The sequence below is a fragment of the Paroedura picta genome, chromosome 9, assembly GCF_049243985.1.
Source record: "Paroedura picta isolate Pp20150507F chromosome 9, Ppicta_v3.0, whole genome shotgun sequence".
Taxonomy (NCBI): domain Eukaryota; kingdom Metazoa; phylum Chordata; class Lepidosauria; order Squamata; family Gekkonidae; genus Paroedura; species Paroedura picta.
In genome coordinates this window covers 8,822,073-8,843,718 of record NC_135377.1, presented here as the reverse complement: position 1 = coordinate 8,843,718, position 21,646 = coordinate 8,822,073, and positions in this window count along the sequence as shown.

Genomic DNA, 21,646 nt, shown 5'->3' with positions numbered 1-21,646 from the left:
AGCCCGGCCCACACATTCAGAAGAGTTGGGGGGGGGGAGAAAGCAAGAGAGAGTACCAAGTGAGTTCATTCAGCTTTTATCACGCAGCTCTGGTGACGATAAAACATCTGTATGCACCGGAAGCCCAACCACTCCTCCTTTCGCCAACCGTTCGGTAATTTAATCACAACTCCGAGCAATTTATCTGCAACGAGGAACAGCTTCTGTTTCTCCATAATGAGCTGATTATATCTTGTCAGAGGAGCCTTAAACCCATCAGATCTCAAATGAATTACACCAAACATATTATTTTCATAGCAGCTAGGGATGACTAACGAGCGAAACAGAGCCCTCCATTGTCATATCTCATTGAGAATGATCGCCCGCAGCCGGTTAAAAGGGGGAGCGCCTGACACCAATTCACGTAGGTCACCATTTTCATAAATATGATCTTGATCATTTACTCCAAGATTGGCTCCAGATTCGCTCCAGGGGGAGGGCGTGGATGCGTGCGAGAGAGAGAGAGAGAGTTGCCTCTACAAAAGCTAATCTGCGTGGAGGAAAAAAGATCTCCCCTCCAGTCCTCAGGGAGGCCAAGTTCTCACCAAAAGCAAGAGGTTGGTCAATCCGGGACTGGATAACTTCAAGGCAGGGAGCCACAAGCTTTTTATATGGCCAAAAAAAAAATTCCCAATACATTAAAAGAAACCTTTACATATAAAGGAGAAAGTTGGCCAAGAATCAGTTTGCCTGATATCTCGTCTGGTTGAAAATGTTGGCGAGAACATTGAGTTATAGTCTGAAGAGATATAGCTGAGCAACAGGAAGACAGTTTAAAGTCATTGTTAGAATTATTGGGCTAGGGCCAGAGAAATCCAGGATCATAAGAAGCTATGCTGGATCAGGCCAGTGGCTTGTCCAAGCCAACACCAAGGCGCCATCCGGAAGTCCAACAACAGGACTAGAACTCCAGAAGCCCTCCCACCAGTACCCCCTAGCGCCAAGACTACAGAGAATCCCTGCCCCAGACATAAGAGCATAAGAGAAGCCATGTTGGATAAGGCCAATGGCCCATCCAGTTGCACAGTGACCAAAACCCCGGTGCCATCAGGAGGTCTACCAGTGGGGCCAGAACTCCAGAAGCCCTCCCACTGGTGCCCCTCCCCAAGCACCAAGTATATAGAACATCTGTACCCCGGAGTGTTCCCTCTATAATTTGTGGGCAACATCCATTGATGGTCCTCTGCTCCATGTGTTTATCCAGTCCCCTCTTGAAGGTGCCTGCTTAGCTGCCACCACTTCCTGCAGCACTGTGAAAAGGGTCGATCGACCCCTAAATGTGTCGTGACCCCTAGGTTGAGAACCGCTGTCCTATGGGAGAAAAATGTCATATAAGAACCAAGTCGTCGTCTTCTTCTTCTTCTTCTTCTTCTTCTTCTTCTTCTTCTTCTTCTTCTTCTTCTTCTTCTTCTTCTTCTTCTTCTTCTGCTTCTGCTTCTGCTTCTGCTTCTTCTTCTTCTGCTTCTTCTTCTTCTGCTTCTTCTGCTTCTGCTTCTGCTTCCTCTTCTGCTTCTTCTGCTTCTTCTATAATTCAGCTGTGTACCTGGCAGCACTTTACACAAAGGGGGCCCAGCCCGATAGCTTAACAACTCCTTTTCATAAGTGTAATCCCAGTTCCCGCAGCAGTTGAAGTTGCCCATGTTTGATTGTTTGGAAAAGAATATAGGGGCATCTAATTTTGAATTTTTACAAGCAGGTTCAAATGAGGAAGGCTTTATTCGCGATGCTTTGTGTTCGCAAACTTCATTTTCCTGTCGCAGCCATTTACGATCCCCCGCTGCCGTCTGTTTTCATCTGCTCGCTGCACCAGAACTAATCTTCTACAATTTGCTTTTAAACACAGCCTCCCCGGGCTTTGGTTTACTGATACGGGCTGTATACTTCATGCATCTTACATGGGCCCAATGGCTGTTTTTAAAGGCAATATCATTCCGATGGCTGCAAAAGCATTGACTGGCGGACTGATGTGTGTGTTCTTTTTTGGAACATGTGTGTTCTTTTTTGGAAGTCATGAAGCTGTCTGTCATAGGCAACGAAACCTCTGTGAGGATTTCCCGACATTTCGTGGGGCATCGTGAGAGCCAGTGTGGTGGAGTGGTTAAGAGCAGTGCCCTGCCGGCAAACTGGGTTTGATTCCCCGCTCCTCTCCTATATGCAGCCAGCTGGGTGTCCTTGGCCTAGTCATAGTTCTCTTAGAACTGTTCTCAAGGCAGTTCTGCCAGTGCTCAGCCCCACCTATATCCCAGGGTGTTTGTTGGGGAGAGAAGAGGGGAAAGGTGATTGTAAGCTGCTTTGAGATTCTTTCCAAAAGTGCAAAGCAGGGTATAAAAACGAACTTCTCCTCCTCTTCTTGGGGCCACAGTGGCCGAAGGCTGTCTGTGGGCTATATACATTACACTAAGGATATGTCATGCATTTATAAACAAATACGATACCCACAACACTACTAGACCTTGTGGCTGAGACATGATTGACACCCCCCAAAAAAAAATTAGAAGAGAATTAGGTTTTATATAGAATCATAGATTCATAGAATCATAGAATCACAGAGTTGGAAGGGGCCATACAGGCCATCTAGTCCAACCCCCTGCTCAATGCAGGATCAGCCCAAAGCATCCTAAAGCATCCAAGAAAAGTGTGCATCCAACCTTTGCTTGAAGACTGCCAGTGAGGGGGAGCTCACCACCTCCTTAGGCAGCCTATTCCACTGCTGGACTACTCTGACTGTGAAAAACTTTTTCCTGATATCTAGCCTATATTGTTGTACTTGAAGTTTAAACCCATTACTGCGTGTCCTTTCCTCTGCAGCCAACAGAAACAGCATCTTGCCCTCCTCCAAGTGACAACCTTTCAAATACTTAAAGAGGGCTATCATGTCCCCTCTCAACCTCCTTTTCTCCAGGCTGAACATTCCCAAGTCCCTCAACCTATCTTCATAGGGCTTGGTCCCTTGGCCCCAGATCATTTTTGTCGCTCTCCTCTGTACCCTTTCAATTTTATCTACATCCTTTTTGAAGTGAGGCCTCCAGAGCTGCACACAGTACTCCAGGTGTGGTCTGACCAGTGCCATATCCTGCTTTTTCCTACCGAAAGGGATCACAGAGTGGCTTACAAAGGAGTCACAAAGCTGCCTTCCCTTTCCTCTCCCCACAACAGACACCCTGTGAGGTGGGTGAGGCTGAGAGAGCCCTGAGATTACTGAAGAAGAAGAAGAGTTGGTTCTTATATGCCACTTTTCTCTACCTGAAGGAGTCTCAAAGTGGCTTACAATCCCCTTCCCTTTCCTCTCCCCACAACAGACACCCTGTGAGGTGGGTGAGGCTGAGACAGCCCTGATATTCCTGCTCCGTCAGAACAGCTTTATCAGTGCTGTGACAGGGGAAAGAACGCAGCCTGCTTGTTAGAAGTCCAGCCTGGCTCTCCGATCAACAATGACCGGGACCTTCTGAATGCCTGTGTGGCTTTTATTGCAGCCCTGTGATTTCTTCCAATGCTTACGATGTCTGTAAACTGCACTGAAGACCTCTTGGGGTCCCAAAGCAGGAGAGCAAGATGTGAGCTCATTAGGTGAATGGAATTTCTGCTTATCCTGGATTTAAAGGTTTTATCCCCTGTCCCTCCCTGTGCTTTCACTCCATTTCTGCACAAGAAAACCGTTCCCTTTTTAAGTGTCTGCTGCACTTGTCACCAATGTCTGCCGGAGTCTCAGGAAGAGCTATTGCCAACAGCTGGGGGCTGTAAAATGTATTATTCCTCCGACACTGGCATAATGAATGAATTGGATCCCACCCATTCGGGAGCCCATATAATCTGCCTGCTCGTGTGCCCATAAAAGGCGTTAAAACGGGAAGAGGCTGAAATAAAACGTGAGTGTAATTGCACCTGTTTCTCCATGCTTTCCCATTCCTCTCTGCCATTCCTTTTCTGGGTTTTTTTTTTTAAGCGCCGTTTAAAATGACACAGTGTTTAATTGAGGAGCCCAGAATTGCCGGTGGCTGCCGGAATGCAGCTAACTCAGGGGCGGTGGGAGGACATGGCTTATTTCGCTGTGGTTTGCAGAAGAAGAAGAAGAAGAAGAAGAAGAAGAAGAAGAAGAAGAAGAAGAAGAAGAAGAAGAAGAAGAAGAAGAAGAAGAAGAAGAAGAAGAGTTGGTTCTTAGAAGCCGCTTTTCTCTACCTGAAGGAGTCTCAAAGCGGCTTACAGTCGCCTTCCCTTTCCTCTCCCCACAACAGACACCCTGTGAGGTGGGTGAGGCTGAGAGAGCCCTGATATCACTGCCCGGTCAGAACAGTTTTATCAGTGCTGTGGCGAGCCCAAGGTCACCCAGCTGGCTGCATGCTGGGGAATCCAGAATCGAAGCAGCATCTTTGTCATATTCAAGAGCACGCAGTCGGACCACCTGGAGAACCAGAATCAGGAGGTGGGATAAGAATTGGGCAACGTGTTCAAATCTTTTGCAAATTTGTCTGCAGCTCCTTCAGCGCCCTGCTCAAGGCTGGTCCCAGATCAAAACGGTACTAGGCAAACATTCTGAATTAACAGCCTAGAAATGAACGGCGCATTAAAAATAAGCCAGGGACATAAATAACTTCTTAAAGAAACCGCAGAGCATACTCTAAAAAATATCCTTGCCATAATGTCTAACTATCGTTTGAAAGATATACTGCCTTTGAACATGGAGGATAAGAATGTAAGAGAAGCCATGCTGGATCAAGCCAACAGCTCATCCCGTCCGGCCGTCTGCATCACAAAGAGGCCAAAACCCAGATAACATCCATCGCTGCCAGGGGCTCATGGGAATTGTAGTCCATAGACATCTGGAGGGCCGCAGTTTGACTACCCCTAGTGTAGATGCTTGGCTATTGTAGCCATTTCCTGCATTCTGCAGGGAATAGGTGACCCTGGAGGGTCCTTCCAACTCTATGATTCTTTGGCTAACTGTGAGTGTAGGCAGATTGTGAGAGTTAGGGCAGAGAAGGATGGGTCAGGGGTCTTCTTTGCCCAGCAAAGTGTTAATTACTGCTTTGGGGTCTGGACGGACTTTTCCTCCAAGCCAGATTGGCCCAGAGATCATGTAGATTTTTTTGCTTTCCTCTGGGGATAGAGTGGGGGCCACTGGGAAATAGGGTGGGCGGGAAGATAGCTGCCAATTTCCGGCATCATGCACATGGCCGGCCTCGATGGATGCTGGAGTCCCTTCGAGCTCTATGTTTCCACTGCGTGTGCAAAACACACCCATAAGGAGATCACTTCCCATGTAGACAGACGACCTCTCCAAAGGCAGATTTCAAATGGAGTCTGAAATCAGGCGTGGTACAGTCAAGGAGGAGAGGACTGTACCACACGAGAAATACCGAGAAGCATTTTGCTAGATGAGGTCAAGGACATATCTCATCCAACCGTTTATCTCTAACAGCCAGTGGCTTCCAGGACATTTTGTAACTTTAAAAAACGGTATTGTTGGTTGAAGCATTATGTAAGTGGCTATCATGTCGGAAAGTAGACGGAGGTGGGGAGGGGGGTGGGGTAGAATCTTAAGATCAAAATTCTTTTTAGCCGGCTGACAGTCTGATGCATGGGGCTCCTGTGAGTAAATTATCCCTCCCACCACCTTTTTCTCACCTCCTTTAAAGCTTTTTACAAAATCTATCCCTTGGAATGTGCCTGCTTCCTGTCATTTAGCAGCGGTAAGCATCTCATGATAAATGGCTGCCATTTCTCAGTGGCGCACCGCACGTCTTAGAACCATTGTGTGGGAAGAACGCGAACTGCCTTTATTCTAGGGGAGCGGGGCAGCTGATGCTTCCTTAACAGGTGTCCTCATTCCCTCCCTGCTTATTTTCATGTGGCTTTGCGCGAGGCGGGTTCGAGAGACGGTGCGTTCTCCTTTAACACGGTCATCAACAGAAATAAGTCAAACAGCAAACGGAAGAAACCGGCCGATTTCCCTGAAATATCCCAGCCCTCTGGCACCCTCTCGTCCCCCTGTTCAAAGAAACTGCAGGCTCATTGTCCTGTCAGTGGCAAACTTGTATTATTAGTTTTTGAGGGGATATGAATCACCCTGACCTACATGGCCCACGCTACCCTGATCGTACCAGAGCTCGGAAGCTAAGTGAGGTCGGTCCTGTTTAGTACTTGGATGGGAGACCGCTGAGAAAGTCCAGGGGTGTTACATGGAGGCAGACAACGGCAAAATGCCTCTGGACGTCTGTGGCCTTGAAAACCCTACAGTGGTGGTTCTCAACCTTCCTAACGCTGCGACCTTTTAATACCCTTCCTCATGTTGTGGTGACCCCCAACCGTAAAACTATGCAAGTGTTCTTTCACAGAAATTAAACCGAAACTGGCCACTGGCATGAAGATCCATGGTTCATGATTGCATATAAACTGTTGCTGTTTTTTCCCGGGGTTCCTCAGTTCAGTTCTGCCACTTGTCCCACCATGCCGATCTCGCCCTTTTCCGTCGCTCCAGACAGGCGAATGCTCTATCGCGATCTACCCCGCAAGGCTGTTGTGTAGATGGCACCCCCCAGCCAAGCTGCTTGCCCTGCCGCGACCCCTGTGAAAGGGACGTTTGACCCCCAAAGGTTGAGAACTGCTGCTCTACAATGGCTGCCTCTTGATTGCACTTTCTACCACCGCAAAAATGTTCAGGCTGCGTGCTAAAGCAGGGGTAGTCAACCTGTCGCCCTCCAGATGTCCATGGACTACAATTCCCATAAGTCCCTGCCAGCGACCGCTGGCAGGGGCTCATGGGAATTGTAGTCCATGGACATCTGGAGGGCCACAGGTTGAGTACCCCTGTGCTAAAGGAAGGCCAGAGAGCACATTGATAAAGGCATCTCAGGATCATGCACAGAGCTGGAAGAGACCACAAAGGGCCATCCAGTCCAGTCCTCCACCTTCTCGGTGTGGCTGTGGTCTGGTACTCTTAGGCCCTGACGTTTTGCCAGTGGCTGTGGCTGGCATCTTTGTAGGTAGGACACGGCAAGCTGGGACTCTCTCTGTGCCAAAGTGTGGCATCTGTGACCAGTTTTATTTACTGCCTGGGTATGTTTGCAACTAATGCGTCACATTGCCGTCCTATCTGGGAGTCTCTCAGGGGATATCCTTGAACTAGAAAGTGCTTTTCCTGTGTCTGGGTAGAGTTCAGGCACAAAGAAAAAGGCTTCCCAGTCGATCCAGATAAGGCAGGAATGTGTCAAGTTACACACACACAGAGGAAGTGAATAAAATGCCCAGCATCTGTTCACACACTCCACCCTTTGAAACAGAGAGGGACCCATCATGCCATGTCCTACCTCTGAAGATGCCAGCCACATGTCTGGTGAAGCAATCAGGGACTAGAAAGCCAGCGTGGGGTAGGGGTTAAGAGCAGTGGCTTCTAATCTGGCCAACCAGGTTTGATTCCCCGCTCTTCCACATGCAGCCAGCTGGATGACCTTGGGCTCATCAAAGCCCTGATAGTGTTGTTCTGACCCAGCAGGAATCTCAGGGCTCTCTCAGCCTCACCCACCTCACAGCAGAGAGGAAGGACAGGCAATCGCAAGCCGCTTTGAGACTCCTTCAGGCAGTGAAAAGCAGGGTATAAAAACCAACTCTTCTTCTTCTAAAACTACCAGACCCTGGCCATGCAGTCCAGGAAACCCACATCAACCAATAATAATTTTTAAAAAGCAGTCAAAACAGAAAAGCCCAATACCATCTTTTCCAAAACCTGGAACAAATGGTTGGGTTTCTCACACACTAACAGTCTTGGATGGCCCAGGCTAGGCTGACCTTGGCAGGTCAGCCCTAGTTAGGACTTGGACGTCTGACCACCAAGAAAGTCATGGCTGCCACCCAAGGGCAGGCAATGAAGGACATAGATAAAATTGAAAGGGTGCAGAGGAGAGCGACGAAGATGATCTGGGGCCAAGGGACCAAGCCCTATGGTTGAGGGACTTGGGAATGTTCAGCCTGGAGAAAAGGAGGCTGAGAGGGGACATGATAGCCCTCTTTAAGTATTTGAAAGGTTGTCACTTGGAGGAGGGCAGGATGCTGTTTCTGCTGGCTGCAGAGGAGAGGACATGCAGTAATGGGTTTAAACTTCAAGTACAACGATATAGGCTAGATATCAGGAAAAAGATTTTCACAGTCAGAGTAGTTCAGCAGTGGAATAGGCTGCCTAAGGAGGTGGTGAGCTCCCCCTCACTGGCAGTCTTCAAGCAAAGGTTGGATGCACACTTTTCTTGGATGCTTTAGGATGCTTAGGGCTGATCCTGTGTTGAGCAGGGGGTTGGACTAGATGGCCTGTGTGGCCCCTTCCAACTCTATGATTCTATGATTCTATGATTCAATGGCAAACCAACTTGACTCTGCTCTAGGCTTGCGAACCCAGCAGGGTCCCTGCAGATTAGCCAAGAACCGAAGGCATTTTCCAAGGCCCAAATAAACCTCCTCAGCATAGGCAAAAGGGATTCCACCAAACTCTCACAAGTGGGACACAGTGGGGGGAGGGAGAAATATCTGGAAGCATTTCATTTTCCCCAACGCTGAGCGTTTAGGGCAAGCCTGCAGTGCTTTCTCATCCCTTGTGGGACAGAACGGAGGCAGCTTGATTCCTATTTATTTTAAAAGAATGAAAAGATTTTTTTTTCTTCGCTGGATTTAGTGCTTGTAATTGCAAAGATTATTTTATAGGACGAATGATTTGCAGCCTACAATAATGCACAAGCCTCTTTGCCACTTTTGTCTTCAGGGCATGGCCTTAATGCTGTCCCCACTTGTAAAATAAAGCATCGGAAACCTGCAAGGGGCCTCAGGAAGCGACTGCTCTCTCAGCCTCCCCTCCCTCACAGGGTGTCTGTTGTGGGGAGAGGAAAGGGACGGCGACTGTAAGCCGCACTGAGACTCCTTCTGGTAGAGAAAAGCGGCATATAAGAACCAACTCTTCTTCTTCTTCAGTAATATCAGGGCTCTCTCAGACTCACCCACCTCACAGGGTGTCTGTTGTGGGGAGAGGAAAGGGAAGGCGAATGTAAGCCGCTTTGAGACTCCTTTGGGTAGAGAAAAGCGGCATATAAGAACCAACTCTTCTTCTTCTTCACCTACCTCACAGGGTGGGGAAGGAATGAAAGGATTTTGTGAGCTGCTTTGAGACACCTTCGGGGAGTGAAAAGTGGGGTATAAAAATCCCAACTTCTCTTTTTTTTTTCCTCCTAAATTGTTTGACCACTGAGGAAGACCTTTAGGGTCAAAACGTATCTGGTCTTACCTTCCTCAAATGTTCCACGACAGAGATCTCATCCATTTTAATTTTTATTATGTGCACCTGATTCTAATAAACATTTGTATTTTAAACGTATACTTCCCCTGCTGCTCAACCTTTAGGTTCCTAACTGGTGTAGTCAGGTTGGGTTTTAGTTTCCCGTTTTGTTTTGTTTTTAACTCTCTGCCAGTCCGTGTCTCACACCAACCGTTCACGACCGTTCTCTGTCATGACTTTTGTTCTAACCTCTGGTTTTGCTGCCTGGAGCCCCGGGGCGTTTCTGGGACATTTCTCAGCCACCTGAGACCTGGTAGCCAGTCTGGCAGAAGCTTCACCCCGCTGCTCTGTTTTGTCCGCTGCCCCAGTTTCCAAGGTCGCTCCAGCAAAGCCGGGCTTGATTCTGAGCCCTTTTCGGCTTCTTTCCCTCTCCCGCACCGGCAGACGGAGTCAAAGGGACTCCGTCCCTTGCCTTGAGTGAGACTTCTCATTATGTTTCCAGAAGGAAAAGGGCAGCCGGGTTGAGCTTCCGACCTCTGCCTTCAGCCGTCGGAATTCAAGACAGCTGCCCTTTGCTTAGATCTATATTTGCCGTGGGAAAAAATGTCTTTTGACACAATGGAGGGGGGGGGGGGAGGATAGGTAACATTGAACATGTGGCCTTTCTAGAGACCCAAAGGCTTACATATCAGTTTTACAAGAATCCGGGGAGTCTTATACGACCTGTCATGGCTGTCTAGAGAAAAGGCCGGTTCGTGCCTTTCCATAGGGCGAAGGTGGCCAAACGGTCGCTCTCCAGATGTTCATGGACTACAATTACCATGAGCCCCTGCCAGCGTGCTGGCAGGGGCTCATGGTGATTGTAGTCCATGAACATCTGGAGATCCACCATTTGGCCACCCCTGCCATAGGGAAACCCTCCAGTTCCCTCTGCCCACAAGAGACCCCCTGTGATGTAGGTGAGGTGGAGAGAGCTCTGACAGAACTGCTCTGGGGGAACCACTCCCCGAATCTTGTTGGATCGTGACAATGCTATTGGTCTTGAATCCAAACAGTGCTATAATGACTGGTAACTAGACGTCCCATCCCTTTAGTTGTATTGACTTCTGTACTGTAAGATCTCCAGCGTTCATACAGAGAGAGTTTCTCATGGCCTTCCTCTGCAGAGCCTTCCTTGGTGGTCTCCCCTCCAAGTCCTGATCCTCCTTCGCTTCTGAGATCTGACAAGATCAGGCCACTTTCCTTCCTTCCCATATTTAAAAAGTATAGTGATTAAAATAGCTTCTCTCCTTCCCTTCTCTCCCTGACTGGACATGCTTAGCTATCCGTTGTTGCAGACTTGGGGCCAACTGAAAAGAGCCATGCTAAGATCCTTCATTGGTGTTTCCTAAAGGCGGGGTTTGAAAGCAAAACCGGGGTGCCGTGGCCCGTGAACGAACCTGAGATGGATGCATTTATCAGGACTTCTGAAGCCGGCATATTTAATTGCCCTCTTTATTAATGCTTCTAAGAAAGTGTTAGCATTTGCCTGGCATTTAAACGTGAGTTTTGACAAGACGAGGTATCAATTAATGGTCTTGTTAAAAGTCAGGCGACATTTCTTTTTTACAATGCTAGCCTGATCCCCTTTCGCCTCGCTGAATAAGCCGGGAAATGTGTTTTCTCCACCAGAAGGATATGAGAGGGCACGGCTTGCGTTGGGAAGGAGATTGAAGGCCGGGGTGTTCTGCCAGGTCTTTTCGTTGCATCCGGATTTTTTTCTACTCCTCACGGCCCAAGGACTCACAGCTTCCCATGTGACCAACTCACGTGTCTTTTCCCCACTGCCGTTTGGTGCCAGGCATCCTAGAAAAGGAACCACTCACGGAAGGATGGGTCCTTATTAACCTTTTGCCTCTCGCAGGGTTGTTTTTCTCCCTGCTAAAGGTTATATCAGGGCTCTCTCAGCTTCACCCACCTCACAGGGTGCCTTTTGTGGGGAGAGGAAAGGGAAGGTGAATGTAAGCCCCTTTGAGACTCCTTCGGGTAGAGAAAAGTGACATATAAGAATCAACTCTTCTTCTTCTTCTTCTTCTTCTTCTTCTTCTTCTTCTTCAGTAATATTAGAGCTCTCTCATGTTTCTGTTGTGGGAAGATGAAAGGGAACGTGAATGGAAGCCATTCTGAGACTCCTTTGGGTAGAGAAAAGGGGCATATAAGAACCAAATCTTCATCTTCTTCAATAATATCAGGGCTCGCTCAGTCTCACCCGCCTCACAGGGTGACTGTTGTGGGGAGAGGAAAGGGAAGGCGATTGTCAGCCCCTTTGAGACTTCTTTGGGTAAAAGCCAACTCTTCTTCTTCTATAGAAATTCATCACATACAATATGGGCCTACAACTCATTATGTACAGCGCGGATCTTATTCACACAGAGATGTTAACCTGTGGAGCAATAAATAATAAACAACAAACAACAAACAATAAATAACAAATGTTCTTAAAATGGCTCAAAACATGCAATGTTTCAGATTCTCATGGATGGCTTTTAGCCCGACCCTCAATGCTCAAAGCTCCTACGAAGTGCTCAGATTACAGTCCGGAAAGCCCCAGCCGAATCCTCACTATATGAGCATTTCGAGTCCAGTTGAGATCAGCCTTCCCTTCTCCCAGCTTGTGTCGAGATTTCCTCCTGCATTCCGCTGCCAGCCCCTGGCTTAAGGCCTCCTGCACAACACAGCTGAGAAAAGTCAGGCTGTCCTGACTCGGCACTGAGATATCAGCCTTCCGCCAGGCAGCACTATTTCACGAGCTGTGTGGTCAACGTGAACTCGGAGAGCTCTTCCCTTGCAGCCAGAGGCAGGCGAGACCAGAAAAGCTATCTTTATTGGCATTCTTTCTGAAACTAACTCCCGGCAAATTAGAAGGGAGAGCAGAGAAAGCTCTGGGGTGACCTGCTCATTTCCGATCCACAGAGCAGAGCCTCCTTGCGTTTACAGAAGTCGTGGCTGGGATACACTGGATGTGTCGTGTGCATGGTGGAGCAGAATGGGGAGAATATCCTGCAGGGGGCATCAGAGGAGATCTGTAGTTTGCATGTTTAGATCAGGAACTTCCTGTTATTTTTCTGATTATCTCCTTCTGGGCCCAGATTGGCTCAGTTGGAGACTCCCTGCTCCTTTGAACACACTCCCTCCCCGCTTGCCTCCAGAACAGAATGAAAAAGAGAGTCAGTTTTCAGACCCCGCTTTTCACTACCCGAAGGAGCCTCAAAACGGCTGACAATCGCCTTCCCTTCCTGTCCCCACAGCAGAAACCCGGTGAAATAGGTGAGGCTGAGAGAACTTTGACAGAACTGCTCTGTGAGAACAGCTCTAACACGACTGTGACTAGCCCAAGGTCACCCAGCCGGCTGTATGTGGAGGAGTGGGGAATCATACCCAGCTCCCCAGGTTAGAGGCTGCCACTCACGTCTCCAACTGGAAGCAGCTGCCGGGGGTCTTTCACATCACCTACAACCTGATCCTTTTAAACGGGAGATGCTGTGAATTGACCGTGCATGCCAGGAAGATGATGGAGCCACGGCCCAGGTCTGGAAGTATTTGTTTGCTGAGGACTTGCCTGAGGTTCATCGCAGATGCTCAATTCCAGGAGAAACGCCCGAGCATCTCAGTAAATCCTAAACTCGCGATCCCAGCAGCAATATTGGCAATCCAATTTCTCCTCCCCCTCTTTTCATGCTCTGATTATATACGTATCGGATCGATAGCCCATCTTCTCTTATTTTGTCTTATTCTCGCACTTCCCATATTAAATTAAAAGAGATGTGATCAATCTTCAGTTAATCTCTCTGCCCAAAGAAAACGATCCATAAACCTCCTACGGATCTTCCGCGGAGTGGATTATCTCATGCCGGCATGCCACTGATCCTCCCGGGACGTTGTTAGCACATTTAATAATGCCAAATTACCCTTTTTATTATTTGTTCTTGAACAGTGTTTGTTCTTGAACAGGAAGACCTTGGCTGAATTCATTTGAGCATATTGGGGAGGGGGGTGTTCATGGAGGTGTAAAACGCTCAAGTGCTTGGAGAAAGGGGTCCCCCCCTCCTTTTCATTCTGGAATTTGGGTTTGCTCTATTAGCCTCAACCTCTCGACACGTATCAATATGAATTTACCCTATGAAAAAAGGTTGAAGAGGTTAGAGCTTAAAGGGTCAGAGAAATTATGATTGAGGGGTGGCATGACAGAGGCTCACAAAATGGTGCACGAGACAGAGAAGGCCAAGAAATATGTCCTTTTTCACCCTTTCTCGCGATGCCAGAACTCTTGAGCACTTGATGGAATTGATGAGCAGGAGGCTGAGAACAGAGGAAAGGAAGTTCATCTTGACCACAAGAGTCATTAATCTATGGAATTCACTGCTGCAGGAAGTAGCACAGAGAGCTTCCAGAAGGGATGGGACAAACATATGGAGCAGAAGTCTATCCGTGTGTATACCCACAAAGTATACATGGAACATTAAGGGGCTTTTTGCACGCCTTCAAAATAGCACAATGGTTGCCAACTGAAAACGCTACTGATTTGCTGTTTTGCACAACGTCGTCGACAATCTGCCACACACCTGAAACCAATCTGCAAAAAGCGCTTCCTTGTAGCGCTTTCAGGGAAATCCCCAAAAGTGGATTCACCCTCCGGAAAGCGATACACTCCTGCAACCAATTTGCAACACTAGCGAAAAAGACCTGTGCGTTAACATTGTTGCGGTTTCTACAAAGTCCCTCCCCCTGGCTCTCTTCTCTGATCTTCCGGCGAAGCGATCGCCATTTTTTTTTTCTCCGAGCGAGTGGGGATAAACGCACCAGCGAGCCTCTTTCAGTTTAGAGGCTTCCCTGGCTTCAGTCCCTCCCCTTTAGTCACTAAGCACAAACCACAGAAAAGCCCGTTTGCTGATGTATTTTCCCTTTATTTTTTACACTTTCATTCAGCCGAAAATCGGGCCCGTGAGAGGGGGGGGTTCACTCGGAGGGAGCGTGGCAACGATCAAATGATCAAACGACAGCTCAAACACACTAGGCAGCTGGATGGGTCTCTCCGTTGCAACGAATCTACACAGATTCGTTACAATGGGTCTGTTTTTTTTTTTTTAAACCTTTCTTAAAGGGAAAGGGGCTGTTTGGGAGCATGCTAATGGCTGCCCATTGGCTGCTTGACGGCCAGGGGCGGGACGAGCTTGGCAATAGTGCTTCCTTTCTAGCAATTTCTGCCGAGACCGGAAGCCTGTGGGAAACGCTACAAAACGCAACTGGATTCCACTACAAAGGCAGGTATACATAACGACGAATTCCACTATTTTAAATGGCGATTTTTCATTCAGTGACCAATTTGCAACAAAGATCCCGGTGCGTAAAGCCCCTATGTCTTGGACAATGATGTTCGGTACTCTTTGTGGTTGGAGGGGCAACAGTAGGAGGGCTTCTGGAGTTCTAGTCTTGCTGGTGGACCTTCTGATGGCTGCTGAGTTTTGGCCACTGTGTGACACAAAGTGTTGGACTGAATGGGCCATTGGCCTGCTCCAACATAGCGTCTCTTACATTCCTATGTCTGTGGCAGTGATGCTCTGAGTTCTTGGTACTTTAGAGGGGCAACAGTAGAAGGACTTCTGGAGACCTGGCCCTGCTGGTGGACCTCCTGATGACACATGGGTTTTGTCCCCTGTGTGACACAAAATGTTGGACCAGAGGGCCTGTTGGCTGGATCCAGCATGGCTTCTCTCATATTTTTATGACGCTCTCTTATCTAAAGGAGTGCTTGCTGCCACAGGGACACCAAAGCATTCACCATAACTGTCCTAGAAGATCTCATCCCACAATTGTGGTTTATGCTGCTCTCTTCTCTCCCATTTTATCATTATAACAGCCCTGCGAGGCAGATTAGGCATTGAGTATGCATGCCTGACCCAAGACCAATCAGCAAGTGTCTATAGCAGAGCAGGGCTTTCGGATGTTTACTCTCCTAGATCCTACTCCAATGCTCCACACTGCAGACATACACACATACTGACTTAATCACATTAACATAAGAACATAAGAGAAGCCATGTTGTATCAGGCCAATGACACTCTGGCACACCAGGTGGCATTCATCACCATCTCTTTGTGGCACCCATACAGGTACTTTTCGGTTGAGATTGCAAAGTTGATTCCCCCACAAGTCAACTAGCAGCTTTGGTGGGGGTGTAAACTGGAGCCCGAGGAGAAGGTGGTCAATTCCCCTTTCTCCAACTTGATTCTTCTGGTTTGGCTCGTAGGGACCATTCTCATGGCCGCAGACTGTGCATTGCCTGAACCATGAGACCATGAAAGCATCTTCTGTTAGGCCAACACAGCTTCATGAGTAGGCTGTCTTGGAGCATTGAAATGCTTGGAGCATGTTGCCGCATGATTGGGTCATATAATATAAATAATGCAAACACAATGCTCTAAGATCACATGAGAGAGATTTGCGTTTCAATGACTCCTCCTTTTCCAGTCCCAAGATAGGTTTGTTGTAGTAGCTAAGAGTGGCGGTCTCTAACCTGGAGAGGTGGGTTTGATTCCCCACTCCTCTACATACACCCAGCTGGGTGACCTCGGGCCATTCACAGTCCTGATAGAGCTGGTCTCACGGAGCAGTCCTGTGAGAGCACTCTCATCTCCACCTATCTCACAGGGTACCTCTTGCGAGAGAGGAAGGGAAGGTGATTGTAAACTGCTTCAGGGCTCCTTCAGGTACTGAAAAGCAGGGTATAAAAAACCGACTTTTCTTCTTCTCCAACCTGAAGGTAGAGACACTGGAGATCTCCTGGGATTATAACTCTGGATTGCAGGGATCAGATCCCCTGGAGGAAATGGAAGCCTTGGAGGGGGGAACTCTATGGTATACCATAGAGTCTAAAAGAAACCAAAGTCCTAGATTGACATCCCATTAATGCTGAGCTCCCCAAATTTTTCCCCTCTCCAGACTCCACCCCTGAATCTCCAGGAATTTTCCCTCCTTGAGTTGGCCACTCGACCACAGTGGGATATTTTCAAGCATTGCTGACACTGCCGGAAAGGATTTTCCCTGTTCTTTCCCACACTCATTCCCCTCCTGCCAGGGGACAAACAGGCTGTGAGACAATTAGCAAAAGGCAGTAACTGGATCAGCAGCAAAGAGGCAGTTTCCGAACACAATGAGCCAAGCCTGTACACTCTGCATTTCCTGGAGGGACTTAAATAATTAGTTTTGGATAACTTTGGACTAGCTTCACACAGCAGTTCCCCCACCCAGGGGACTCCCACCAACCCCACTAAATTTGGATAAGTAGGACAGCCTGCCGAGAATCAGCACATGACGAGGACTGGAGGCCGAACCGCAAAATGCGGCCAAGCTCATTCCGGGGGTTGAGCTCAACTTTCCCAGATAACGATACGGGCTCCTAAAGACCCTACGGTTGGTGTGGGAAGATTGTTGGTGGGAAAGTGAAGGAGGTGGTCATCGAGCATGTCAGGATGGGTGGAAGGGGGTAAAATGGGGGGGGGGACCTGAACAAGTATGGAAAACCAGATGTTCCTTTTATGGAACGCAACCGAGGAAGAGCTACGGACTCTGCAGGAGCTTCCGGCATTTCACAGGGCCTGTAAGACGGAGCTCTTCAGATAGCTCTATGGTTGAGGCCAGCATGCTACGGTAGATCTGACCCCCTCCCCCCTTGCTAACGGCCTACAACCGTTCCCATGTCCACCCCCAATTGGGGAAAACGGTGGTCAATGGGGTTTTAGAGTTAGTTTTAATGGGTATTTTATTAGGGGATTTTAAGTCTGTATTGTAAGAGCCTCTTGTGGCGCAGGGTGGTAAGGCAGCCGACATGCTGTCTGAATCTCTGTCCATGAGTCTGGGAGTTCGATCCCAGCAGCCGGCTCAAGGTTGACTCAGCCTTCCATCCTTCCGAGGTCGGTAAAATGAGTACCCAGCTTGCTGGGGGGTAAACGGTAATGACTGGGGAAGGCACTGGCAAACCACCCCGTATTGAGTCTGCCATGAAAACGCTAGAGGGCGTCACCCCAAGGGTCAGACATGACCCAGTGCTTGCACAGGGGATACCTTTACTTTTCCCTTAAGTCTGTATTGTATATTGTATTTTGTGTTGTGACTGCCCCGAGCCTTCGCTATCAAATCAAATGGATGCGGCGACTGGCTCACGTATGATGGAGTCATCTCAAGCCATCATGTCGTTCACTGAGGAATTCATGGCCACCCCAGTTCTTTACCCACTGCAGTACCTCAAGCTGGAATTTGAAGAAGAAGAGTGGTGCTTATATGCCGCTTTTCTCTACCCAAAGGAGTCTCAAAGCAGCTTCCAATCGCCTTCCCTTTCCTCTCCCCACAGCAGGAGAGCCACTGCCAGTTTGAGAAGGCAATACCAGCCTTGATGGACCAAGGATGAAGAAGAATAAGAGTTGGTTCTTATATGCCGCTTTTCCCTACTCGAAGGAGGCTCAAAGCGGCTTACAGTCGCCTTCCCATTCCTCTCCCCACAACAGACACCCTGTGGGGTGGATGAGGCTGAGAGAGTGCTGATATTCCTGCTCGGTCAGAACAGTTTTATCAGTGCTGTGGCGAGCCCAAGGTCACCCAGCTGGCTGCATGTGGGGGAGCGCAGAATCGAACTAGGCATGCCCCACTCCTAACCACTACACCAAATTTGCTCTTTGAAGTAGATCAATGGGCTAGTTCCAAAGTCCAATCAGATCATTCTTGAACATGTTTTTAGCCACCAAAATGTTCAATTCATTTTGAGCTGCTCGCTGGTTTGCGTTTTATTCCCTGGCTTGGTTTGGGTTTTTTTATCGCTGAGTTTTAATTAGCAATTTTTAATGTTTTATGGTTTTTACGATGTTTTATTTCATAAGCCACCTTGGGTAGATTCCCTAGGGGGGAGTATTTTTAAAATATAATTTTAAAATCGGTCCGTCCACCTGGCCCATCTGTGGCAGGTATTATTCATCGGGGGAGGGGAGGGGGGAGCAAGTCCCAAAATTGACCACCAGGATTAAATTAATTGAATATGTGATAATGGCAAAATTAACAGCATTTAGACGTACCAGACTGACCTCGAGATTTCAAGAAAAATGGGAAATCTTTTTTTCAGTTATATAGCTGAACATCAAGAGTAACATTAAATTGAGGACAATAAAAATAAAAGATTTAGTAAGATAATACAGATCCATGTGTACATTCATATGCACGTTCATATGCATATGATGAAAATATAATAAGAAGATAAACTGATAAGATAGATTAAAAGTATTAGAAGTGGAATATTAAAAAGTAAATTTGTAAGTTGTATATAAGTGTCAGATTTTGAATACAAATGAGTATTGTTTATGTCTTTTGTTAGGGCTTATGTAAATTGAAATTGAAACTGAATAAACCAAGAAGAAGAGTTGGTTTTTATACCCTGCTTTTTACTGCCTGGAGGAGTCTCAAAGTGACTTACAATCGCCTTCCCTTCCTCTCCCCCAACAGACACCCTGTGAGGTGGGTGAGGCTGAGAGAGCCCTGATATTACTGAAGAAGAAGAAGAACACTTGGTTCTTATATGCCGCTTTTCTCTACCTGAAGGAGTCTCAAAGTAGCTTCCAATTGCCTTCCCTTTCCTCTCCCCACAACAGACACCCTGTGAGGGAGATGAGGCTGAGAGAGCCCTGATAGATGGATGGATGGATGGATGGATGGATGGATGGATGGATGGATGGATGGATGGATGGATGGATGGATGGATGGATGGATGGATGGATGGATGGATGGATGGATGGATGGATGGATGGATGGATGGATGGATGGATGGATGGATAGATAGATAGATAGATAGATAGATAGATAGATAGATAGATAGATAGATAGATAGATAGATAGATAGATAGATAGATAGATAGATAGATAGATAATGATCCACGGCATCTTTTGTAACTCAAAAGGTAACCCTGTGGGAGCAATTTCTGACCCCAAGTAGGGACAAGAGGGCTGATTGCCACTCCTCATATCTGCAAAACGACAAACAAAGCATGCTGGAAGCTGATTTCCCCCCACCCCATCCCCCGCCCACCAAGGGATTGTTCCCTGCACGCAATCCACCTATCCGGAATCAATACCTGCAAGCCAGCAACTGTGACTGTCGGAAGGTCACTCAGCAGCGTCTTGACGCATGTGATTAATTGGCAAAGGGGTCTGCTTGAGCATGCACCGCATCTCGCAGGCAGAACACACCGCCTGGCAAAACATACTCTGTTTGGATCCAGGGTTGCTAATTCAGATAATGCGGTGAAAGTGCCAGAGTCCAGGAAATGTATGAGGAAAGCTTGAAGGAGCTTCATATGTTTAGCCTGGAGAGAAGACGATTGAGAGGGGATCGGATAGCCATCTTCAAGTACATGAAGGGCTGTCACAGGAGGGAGGAGAGGATGGAGCAGAATTGTTTTCTGTGGCCCCAGAGGGTCGGACCAAAACCAGTAGATTGAAACTATTTCAATAGAATTTTCGGCTAAACATCCGGAAGAAGTTCCTCAGTGGAACAGGCTTCCTCAGAAGGTGTTGCATTCTCCTCCTTCGGAAGCTTTTAAGCAGAGGCTAGATAGCCATCTGACAGAAAAGCTGATTCTGTGAACTTGGGCAGATGGTGAGTGGGTGGGCAGAAGGGAGTCTGTCTGAGCTTGGCTCTTGTGTCCCTTTCTTGCATGGCCAGGGAAATGCCAATTGCCTATTTGGGACTGGGAAATGAATTTCCTACAGGTCATGGATTCTGGGGGTGTTCTTTTGGGGGAGGCATCATCTGGGCATGGAATTTGGGGTCACTGTGGGTGGGCAGGTAGTTGTGAGTGTCCTGCATAGTGCAGAGGGTTGGCCTAGATGACCCCGGAGGTCCCTTCCAATTCTATGATTCTAAGGTTCTACGGGACACTTGCTCTTTTCCATTACCAGAGATAGACTAACAAGGAGACTCGTCTTGGTTCAAAACATGATCCTGGGCTTCTTCGCGGTCTCTCAGGAGGTGGGGGCTGGTACACCTCCTTGAACACACCGGTGCAACTCTCAGCTCCAGCTTTGGCCTGGCTGGTATGTAAGGCTGCATCACAAGTGACACGGCAGGGGTCACCTCAAGGGTAAAGATGATCCCTCTGCAGCCACCCTTAGAAGGTCTCCTCTAGCTTCCCTCTTAGGAAACAGTGCAGCAATAAAAGCAACAGGGCCAGAGGAAAGGGTTCCAAAATTAAGGCAAGGGCGCCATCTAGAGGGCAAGGAAGCCCAATCAAGATCTCAAACCCAAACCCTGGAAGGGGGAAGGGCAGTTTTAAGCAGATCTTTACAGAGTGACCTCTGCCCGCATCCCTGTTCGATCCCGTTTCATTCCTTTATTGTGGTTGGCTGCCATTGTGTTCGTTCTCATGCCTTTTTGGAGCATCTGTGTTTCCACCTGTCTGGATTGCAGGGCTCTGTTTCTCCCCTCCCACCTTTATTGATGTAAAGTCGCAGCTGACTAGGGTTACCAGCTCTGAGTCGGGAAATACCTGGAGAGGTTGGGGGTGGAGCCAGAAGTGCTCAAAATTTGCAGTGGGAACACAGATGCTCCAAAAAGGCACAAATGTGCAGAACTGCCCCAGGAGATCCCTATGTCCCCATGTCCCACCTGGGGACTGGCATCCCTATAGCTGACTTGTGGGGGTTTCAAGCCAAGAAATGTCCAGACAGAGGTGGTTTGTGATTGCCTGCCTGGCAATACTGGTTTTAAGGAGGCCAGACTCCAGTTGGGACTGGGAGATCCCCTGGAATTACAACTCCTTTCCAGACTACAGAGAAGTCTTTGGAGCAGGGGTAGTCAAACTGCGGCCGTCCAGATGTCCATGGACTACAATTCCCAGGAGCCTCTGCCAGCATTCGCTGGCAGGAGCTCCTGGGAATTGTAGTCCATGGACATCTGGAGGGCCGCAGTTTGACTACCCCTGCTTTGGAGGATGGACTCTGAGGCATTTTACCCTGCTGAGGTCCCTGTCCTTCTCAGGCTGCATTCCCAAATCTGTAGTTTCCCAGCCTGGATCTGGAACCCTACCCCTCCATCCCCTGGTGGTGGTCAGGGGGGAGTTGGCAACCAGAGGGAGAGTGCACTGTGAAAATTGTTCAGAGCTGCAGAGTAAATAAATCTCTTCTGTGACAAGTGATGTGTATAAACCCTATTTCTGGGCTTCTCTGAACCCCACTAGCTAGATCAGGCGCTGCACTTCTTGCCAATAAGATCAGTATAATGACTGCCAGGCTGACCTTTTTATTCGAAATGTTAATTATATATTTTAAGAACCCCAATAC